Raw genomic sequence first — 10,000 nt, forward strand, 5'->3', positions numbered from 1 at the left:
TTCAATACATCGAGTTCGTTCCATTGGGTAGTTCGCATGGCGAACGTTTTGATGCAGCCCCCTGGGGGACCACGGCACTTTACACCGGGTATGGTGTATGCGCAACCTACAGATAACAATAAACCCCTTATGCGTGTGTAAACCGATGTTGGGCTGCTCAACATCTTTCATGGTTACATCACTTGCACCAGAACCCACGGTGCCGATTTGGTAATATGTTGTACATTTACTCTCAAGATGTACGCTTCGGCCCCTTATTCAGGGGCTCAAGCTATTACCAGCAAGAACAATCCTCATCCAGACTTGAACTCGAAACACCCGGAGGCGAACGGTTTAACTAATAAGTGCACCAGTCTTGAATCCATGCGTCGGTGGAAACAATGCCGGCATGTTGCATGTATTAGCTCTGAACATAGCGAGTGATTGCCTTGTAGCTGTCGAACTGAGCGTAGAATGTGATTATCGCTCACTTGAACCATGTTGAATGGCTCTTTGGTGTAGGGTAAGGCACCAATTTGTTGGGGCACAACGAAACCACCAACTTAAGACTTGCTTATAGGCATTTCAACGTTTTCAACTCTTAAATCGACCGTGTTTCATTATCATCTCTTCTTCTTATTAAATGCATCGAGTTCGTTCCATTGGGTAGTTCGCGTGGCGAACGGTTTGATGCAGCCCCCCGGGGGGGACCACGGCACTTTACACCGGGCATGGTGTATGCGCAACCTACAGATCACCAATATATTTGTGATCGATAATGCACACTTCTTACACGACTGACCAGTCGACAGCGCTGCCTTCCTATTATGCGTGTGTAAACCGATGTTGGGCTGCTCAACATCTTTCACGGTTACATCACTTGCACCCGAACCCATGGTGCCGATTTGGTAATATGTTGTACATGGTCTCAAGATGTACGCTTCGACCCCTTATTCAGGGGCTCAAGCTATTACCAGCAAGATCAATCCTCATCCAGACTTGAACTCGAAACACCCGGAGGCGAACGGTTTAACTAATAAGTGCACCAGTCTTGAATCCATGCGTCGGTGGAAACAATGCCGGCATGTTGCATGTATTAGCTCTGAACATAGCGAGTGATTGCCTTGTAGCTGTCGAACTGAGCGTAGAATGTGATTATCGCTCACTTGAAAGGGTCAAGCCCTTTCGAGTCGTCCGGTTTTTACGCCAGACGACTCGGTTCACCATCTTTCGGGAAGGGACCGTCTCGGTCGCAAGCTGCTCCGGTCCCCAAACAACCTGCGACAAATGATAGGAAATGCCGACATCAATACGTGTTCAGTTTGGTTTATCGCTCATAGGTCTTTTTGACCATCGATCCCTGATTATAACTCTCAATTAAACAGTCAGGAGAGTAAGGCATGCCCATCGATATCTCATCGACAGGCGATACCGCAAGAACGGCCAACGACACATCAGGTGATCGATTATTGCTACGACTTTTGCTTAATCGTTTCCACTCCTTAGAGAAAGAAACCCCCGGGGACCGTCTCGGTCGCAAGCTGCTCCGGTCCCTAAACAACCTGCGACAAATGATAGGAAATGCCGACATCAATATGTGTTCAGTTTGGTTTATCGCTCATTGGTCTGTTTGACCATCGATCCCTGATTAAACTCTCAGTAATCCAGTCGGGAGAGTAAGGCATGCCCATCGATATCTCATCGACAGGCGATACCGCTTGAACGGCCAACGACACATCAGAGGATCGTATCTTGCTACAACTTTTGCTTAATCGTTTCTTCTCCTTGGAGAAAGAAACCCCCGGGGACCGTCTCGGCCGCAAGCTGCTCCGGTCCCTAAACAACCTGCGGCATCAAATGATAGGAAAAGCCGACATCAATACGTGTTCAGTTTGGTTTATCGCTCATTGGTCTTGTTTGACCATCGATCCCTGATTAATACTCTCAATTAGAAGGTCGGTAGAGTAAGGCATGCCCATCGATATCTCATCGACAGGCGATACCGCATGAACGGCCAACGACACATCAGAGGATCGTATCTTGCTACAACTCTTGCTTAATAGTTTCCACTCCTTGGAGAAAGAAACCCCCGGGGACCGTCTCGGCCGCAAGTTGCTCCGGTCCCTAAACAACCTGCGGCATCAAATGATAGGAAAAGCCGACATCAATACGTGTTCAGTTTGGTTTATCGCTCATAGGTCTGTTTGACCATCGATCCTAGAATTCAACTTTCGAGTAAGGCATGCCCGTCGATATCTCATCGATAGGCGATACCGGTAGAACGGCCAACGACACACATCTAGGATCGCATTTACTCTTCCTTGGATGGATAACCAATACCCTAGGACCGTTTCATCGCGAGCTGGTCCGGTCCTCAAACAACTCGCGAACCACCGATAGGATGATATTAGGAATGGCCGACTTTCATCCTTTAACTCTCAGTTCTGCTTACCAAAACATAGGTACTTGGACCTTAAAGACCACTATATGTTCCCCGATCGGGGGCAATCGGAACGTCTATCCATCATCAACATCGTTTCACTCATTCCGAACCACCAAATTGGACAGACAGTACCATATTCACCAACCGATTGCTTCAACTTCGCAAACTGTATGGTAAGTTCTACTAATTTCACATCTTACCATCGACTAATAGTGCATAAATCCACTTGGAAATCACTTTTCCTTGGTCCTCGGACCTTCTACGACAACGTCCAACAAATATCCGAAGTCGTTTCCCAACTTAGACCAAGCATTTCGTATCTTTACTTCTAATCGATTTTTTCTCTCATAATTGACGATCAAAATCTAAAAACCACATTTTGAGCCAGAAGCAGTCGTCCGATCGTCCTGGGGGTAGTCTCAATCGATTTAGAAGGGCCCAATTCATAAAGATACGTACTCAGTCAAATTCATGCTTCTGGCTCACCTACCCCCTATATAGAAAACGAAAGCGTACAGGCGTGGAAAACGTGCCATTTTTCTCCATCACGGACTTTTTTTTTCTCGTTGCACCGACTCTAGTAAAAAAGTGAAATTTTTTACTAGTTACCAACTTTTGCAAATTATCATCGGATATCACTTTTCATGGTCTATAGTAAGTTCTTATCACGTTTTAGTAGTTTTTGAAAAAAAAATTTTTTTGAACTTTTCAAAATTTTTCAAAACAAAGTTTTTGTAGGCGGTTTTGTGTATGGAGGGTTACTAGTCTCGGGGTCACTGTTTGACCAAAAAACCACTATATATCATTCGAAAGGTAATTTCAAGGGCTACAAAAAATTGTTCTACGGCACCCCCCTCCGACGTCTAGTATTCGAGTTATTGGCCAAAAACCATCACTTGAGCGATTTTTCGTTCAGGGTACCCGACTCTAGTAAAAAAGTGAAATTTTTCTCGATTGACCAAGTGTTGCAAATGACCATCGGATTTCACTTTTTATGGTCTATAGTGAGTTCTGATCACGATTTGGTACTTTTTGAAAAAATTTTTTTGACGCACTTTTCAAAATTTTGCAAAACCAAAACTTTTTAGGCGGTTTTGTGTATGGAGGGTTACTAGTCTCGGGGTCACTGTTTGACCAAAAAACCACTATATATCATTCGAAAGGTAATTTCAAGGGCTACAAAAAATTGTTCTACGGCACCCCCCTCCGACGTCTAGTATTCGAGTTATTGGCCAAAAACCGCAACTATAGCGGTTTTTCGTACAGGGTACCCGACTCTAGTAAAATGATGCGATTTTTACTAGTCTAGGAACTTTTTGGTCAAAAAATCAAGTATATGTCATTCGATAGATAATTTCAAGGGCTACCAAAAATTGTTCCACGACACCCCCCTGCGACGTCTAGTATTCGAGTTATTAGCCAAAAACCGCAACTTAAGCGGTTTTTCGTCCAGGGTACCCGACTCTAGTAAAATGATGCGATTTTTACTAGTCTAGGGAACTTTTTGGCCAAAAATCAAGTATATGTCATTCGATAGATAATTTCAAGGGCTACCAAAAATTGTTCCACGACACCCCCCTCCGACGTCTAGTATTAGAGTTATTAGCCAAAAACCGCAACTATAGCGGTTTTTCGTCCAGGGTACCCGACTCTAGTAAAATGATGCGATTTTTACTAGTCTAGGGAACTTTTTGGCCAAAAATCAAGTATATGTCATTCGATAGATAATTTCAAGGGCTACCAAAAATTGTTCCACGACACCCCCCTGCGACGTCTAGTATTCGAGTTATTAGCCAAAAACCGCAATTATAGCGGTTTTTCGTCCAGGGTACCCGACTCTAGTAAAATGATGCGATTTTTACTAGTCTAGGGAACTTTTTGGCCAAAAATCAAGTATATGTCATTCGATAGATAATTTCAAGGGCTACCAAAAATTGTTCCACGACACCCCCCTGCGACGTCTAGTATTCGAGTTATTAGCCAAAAACCGCAATTATAGCGGTTTTTCGTCCAGGGTACCCGACTCTAGTAAAATGATGCGATTTTTACTAGTCTAGGGAACTTTTTGGCCAAAAATCAAGTATATGTCATTCGATAGATAATTTCAAGGGCTACCAAAAATTGTTCCATGACACCCCCCTGCGACGTCTAGTATTCGAGTTATGGGCCAAAAACCATTCATACTTGAGCATTTTGCTCATTTTGCCTGTACGGGTACCGGGGACTAGTAAAATCAGGCCAATTTTACTAGAGTAGGGGTCCTTTTTGGTCAAAAAAACAACTTTTGCTCGTTCGATAGGGAATCGATAGGGCAACAAAAAATCGTTCTACGACCCCCCCTTCCGATGTCTAGTATTCGAGTTATGGGCCAAAAACAGTTTATAGCTAATTTTTCACTCGATTTTTCACCAAGTATCGCACATTACTCCGGTTCTATACATTGGATCGTCAATCTTTAAGATTTTATGGGTAGTTCCAACTGTTTGCTACATTTCATCCATACATCACCAACCGATTCAATGTCTGTGCTAGAAGTTATTAGAGGAATAAAAAAATTTACCCTTGGCTTTGGACCGTACAATTTTACCCATTTTTGGCCCATATTTGCCCCATAGCTCCGCCGGTATCCAAGATATGGCCACACTTTGTTCTGGCCATGGGTAGATGGCACTTGTGGCTAGATTTCTTCCATGCACCACTAATCGCTACCATGTCTGTGGCCGGAGCTATTCACGAAAGCGTCTCGCGCACTTGGTCGGATTTTTGGTCCAACTTGCACCATTTTTGGCCCGTATTTGCACCATAGCTCCGCCGGTATCCAAGATATGGCCACACTTTCTTCTGGCCATGGGTAGATGGCACTTGTGGCTAGATTTCTTCCATGCACCACTAATCGCTACCATGTCTGTGGCCGGAGCTATTCGACGAACAACCATCGCATTTACCTAGGTACTTTTTCGGATTTTTGGTCCAACTTGCACCATTTTTGGCCCATATTTGCCCCATAGCTCCGCCGGTATCCAAGATATGGCCACACTTTCTTCTGGCCATGGGTAGATGGCACTTGTGGCTAGATTTCTTCCATGCACCACTAATCGCTACCATGTCTGTGGCCGGAGCTATTCACGAAAGCGCCTCGCGCACTTGGTCGGATTTTTGGTCCAACTTGCACCATTTTTGGCCCATATTTGCCCCATAGCTCCGCCGGTATCCAAGATATGGCCACACTTTCTTCTGGCCATGGGTAGATGGCACTTGTGGCTAGATTTCTTCCATGCACCACTAATCGCTACCATGTCTGTGGCCGGAGCTATTCACGAAAGCGCCTCGCGCACTTGGTCGGATTTTTGGTCCAACTTCACCATTTTTGGCCCATATTTGCCCCATAGCTCCGCCGGTATCCAAGATAGCGCCACACTTTCTTCTGGCCATGGGTAGATGGCACTTGTGGCTAGATTTCTTCCATGCACCACTAATCGCTGCCATGTCTCTGGCCGGAGCTATTCGACGAACAACCATCGCATTTACCTAGGTACTTTTTCGGATTTTTGGTCCAACTTGCACCATTTTTGGCCCATATTTGCCCCATAGCTCCGCCGGTATCCAAGATATGGCCACACTTTGTTCTGGCCATGGGTAGATGGCACTTGTGGCTAGATTTCTTCCATGCACCACTAATCGCTGCCATGTCTCTGGCCGGAGCTATTCGACGAACAACCATCGCATTTACCTAGGTACTTTTTCGGATTTTTGGTCCAACTTGCACCATTTTTGGCCCATATTTGCCCCATAGCTCCGCCGGTATCCAAGATATGGCCACACTTTCTTCTGGCCATGGGTAGATGGCACTTGTGGCTAGATTTCTTCCATGCACCACTAATCGCTACCATGTCTGTGGCCGGAGCTATTCGACGAACAACCATCGCATTTACCTAGGTACTTTTTCGGATTTTTGGTCCAACTTGCACCATTTTTGGCCCATATTTGCCCCATAGCTCCGCCGGTATCCAAGATATGGCCACACTTTCTTCTGGCCATGGGTAGATGGCACTTGTGGCTAGATTTCTTCCATGCACCACTAATCGCTACCATGTCTGTGGCCGGAGCTATTCGACGAACAACCATCGCATTCACCTTCTCGTTGCACTTCTTCGGGAATTTGGTGCAACCAAGTTTTCACTATAACTTGGTCATTTTCCGTCCATCGGACATGCGGTTTTGGGTGTCGATACTTGACACCGCGCGCTACAATATGTTCCTCCACGACCATGTGGTCCGATGCTTCCAACAGGAGCTATTCGAGGAGTACCGATTTTTCACCATTAAAAATGCTCGTTTTTGCACCAACTTTTGCCTTTAACTCAGGCTGTATCGATCGGATCTTCAATCTTGAAAAAGTTTTGGATAGGTGGCACCAAATGCTACATTTCGTTCTTCCACGTCCACTTTGTCCGATGTCTAGCAAAAAAGTTATTCGCGAACCAAGTCCAGAACCCATGCAATGGCTGCCCTCATTGCATACATCACGGCGGTTAACTCTCGTTACTCTATACCGTGGACTTGGTACTTTTTCAGGCATTCGTTGCTACTTCTTGGTTCATGATATTCGTTTACGGTCTTCACTAGGGCATTTGGTGCTCCTTATCGGTTCATGATAATCGTTTACGGTCTTCACTAGGGCATTTGGTGCTCCTTATCGGTTCATGATATTCGTTTACGGTCTTCACTAGGGCATTTGGTGCTCCTTATCGGTTCATGATATTCGTTTACGGTCTTCACTAGGGCATTTGGTGCTCCTTATCGGTTCATGATATTCGTTTACGGTCTTCACTAGGGCATTTGGTGCTCCTTATCGGTTCATGATATTCGTTTACGGTCTTCACTAGGGCATTTGGTGCTCCTTCTCGGTTCATGATATTCGTTTACGGTCTTCACTAGGGCATTTGGTGCTCCTTATCGGTTCATGATATTCGTTTACGGTCTTCACTAGGGCATTTGGTGCTCCTTCTCGGTTCATGATATTCGTTTACGGTCTTCACTAGGGCATTTGGTACTGGGCTTCCCACTTTCTACTGATCGATCCATACTCACTTGCGTGCACCTAGCCTAGGAAGGTTTCCTATGGCTTCCCATCTTTCTACTGATCGATCCATACTCACTTGCGTGCACCTAGCCTAGGAAGGTTTCCTTGGGCTTCCCATCTTTCTACTGATCGATCCATACTCACTTGCGTGCACCTAGCCTAGGAAGGTTTCCTATGGCTTCCCATCTTTCTACTGATCGATCCATACTCACTTGCGTGCACCTAGCCTAGGAAGGTTTCCTATGGCTTCCCATCTTTCTACTGATCGATCCATACTCACTTGCGTGCACCTAGCCTAGGAAGGTTTCCTATGGCTTCCCATCTTTCTACTGATCGATCCATACTCACTTGCGTGCACCTAGCCTAGGAAGGTTTCCTTGGGCTTCCCATCTTTCTACTGATCGATCCATACTCACTTGCGTGCACCTAGCCTAGGAAGGTTTCCTTGGGCTTCCCATCTTTCTACTGATCGATCCATACTCACTTGCGTGCACCTAGCCTAGGAAGGTTTCCTATGGCTTCCCATCTTTCTACTGATCGATCCATACTCACTTGCGTGCACCTAGCCTAGGAAGGTTTCCTATGGCTTCCCATCTTTCTACTGATCGATCCATACTCACTTGCGTGCACCTAGCCTAGGAAGGTTTCCTATGGCTTCCCATCTTTCTACTGATCGATCCATACTCACTTGCGTGCACCTACCCTAGGAAGGTTTCCTATGGCTTCCCATCTTTCTACTGATCGATCCATACTCACTTGCGTGCACCTAGCCTAGGAAGGTTTCCTATGGCTTCCCATCTTTCTACTGATCGATCCATACTCACTTGCGTGCACCTAGCCTAGGAAGGTTTCCTTGGGCTTCCCATCTTTCTACTGATCGATCCATACTCACTTGCGTGCACCTAGCCTAGGAAGGTTTCCTATGGCTTCCCATCTTTCTACTGATCGATCCATACTCACTTGCGTGCACCTAGCCTAGGAAGGTTTCCTTGGGCTTCCCATCTTTCTACTGATCGATCCATACTCACTTGCGTGCACCTAGCCTAGGAAGGTTTCCTATGGCTTCCCATCTTTCTACTGATCGATCCATACTCACTTGCGTGCACCTAGCCTAGGAAGGTTTCCTTGGGCTTCCCATCTTTCTACTGATCGATCCATACTCACTTGCGTGCACCTAGCCTAGGAAGGTTTCCTTGGGCTTCCCATCTTTCTACTGATCGATCCATACTCACTTGCGTGCACCTAGCCTAGGAAGGTTTCCTATGGCTTCCCATCTTTCTACTGATCGATCCATACTCACTTGCGTGCACCTAGCCTAGGAAGGTTTCCTTGGGCTTCCCATCTTTCTACTGATCGATCCATACTCACTTGCGTGCACCTAGCCTAGGAAGGTTTCCCTTTGGTACCGACTTCCATCTACGCACTCGATATAACCTAGGTACTTGGTACCGATGATGGTTAACACTCAAGCATTTCTTGCATCCTGCGTGCAAGGTACCAATTTTCACTTCTTAGGTACGTTTATGGGCCCGCATTAATCCAATATCGCTCCGATGGCCTTTCGCATTATTTCATCCGATAGCCCTTGCCAAAAGCTACCAAAAGTTCCTCCACGGCCATGTGCTCCGACGCTTAGTTTAGGAAATATTCGAAAAAATTCAAAATAGGAAGCATTTTCTTATTGGAAAATCACCTTAAATCGATGGCCATTTTTTGGGCAAAAACTTTAACGTCTTCCCGACTTTGCGGGAATTGCGAATTTTAGGCACCCAGAGAAAATCTTTTACTTTAAGGGGGCGGCCGCGAAGTTGCCCGAAGTCTCGGACACAAAAATTCTCAAGTTCCCCACTCTAGTAAATCGCCCTATGAGTATCTCCTGGCCCGCGAGCTCTGCGAGCGGGCCAGCTTCGGCGATTTTTGCCTTTTCGCCTAGGCGGTTCTTCTACGAAATTGGTCCACAGCTTTTGCTCAGAAAGCTAGCATTTGTTGCAACAGTTAGGTGCTTGGTACCACATTTTGGTATCCATTTGGGCATTTGTTGCAACTACTCGGTACTTTGGCCCACATTTCGCTCTACTCGGGCCTCTATGGTGCTACTTGTCGGTACTTTTGGCCAACTTAGGCCAATTGGGTGCAACTTGTGGGTACTCTGTGGGTACTTTAGGGCATATTGTGTCTTTCGGGTGAACCTTCGCGATACTTCATGGGTACTGATGGCCAACTTAGGAACATTCAGTGCAACCTTTGGGCCTAAGGAAATTTGTCCAACTCTTTGGACTTAGAAAATTTTCTGGACTTAGAAAATTTTCTGGACTTGTAAAAATTTTCAAATGTTCAATTTGGCCCACATTTCGCTCTACTCGGGCCTCTATGGTGCTACTTGGCGGTACTTTTGGCCAACTTAGGCCAATTGGGTGCTCTTTGTGGGTACTCTATCGGTACTTTTGGCCATGTTAGGCCCATTCGGTGCTATATGTGGGTGCTCTATCGGTACT

This window comes from Anopheles funestus, assembly GCF_943734845.2.
Source record: "Anopheles funestus chromosome X unlocalized genomic scaffold, idAnoFuneDA-416_04 X_unloc_174, whole genome shotgun sequence".
Taxonomy (NCBI): Eukaryota; Metazoa; Arthropoda; class Insecta; order Diptera; family Culicidae; genus Anopheles; species Anopheles funestus.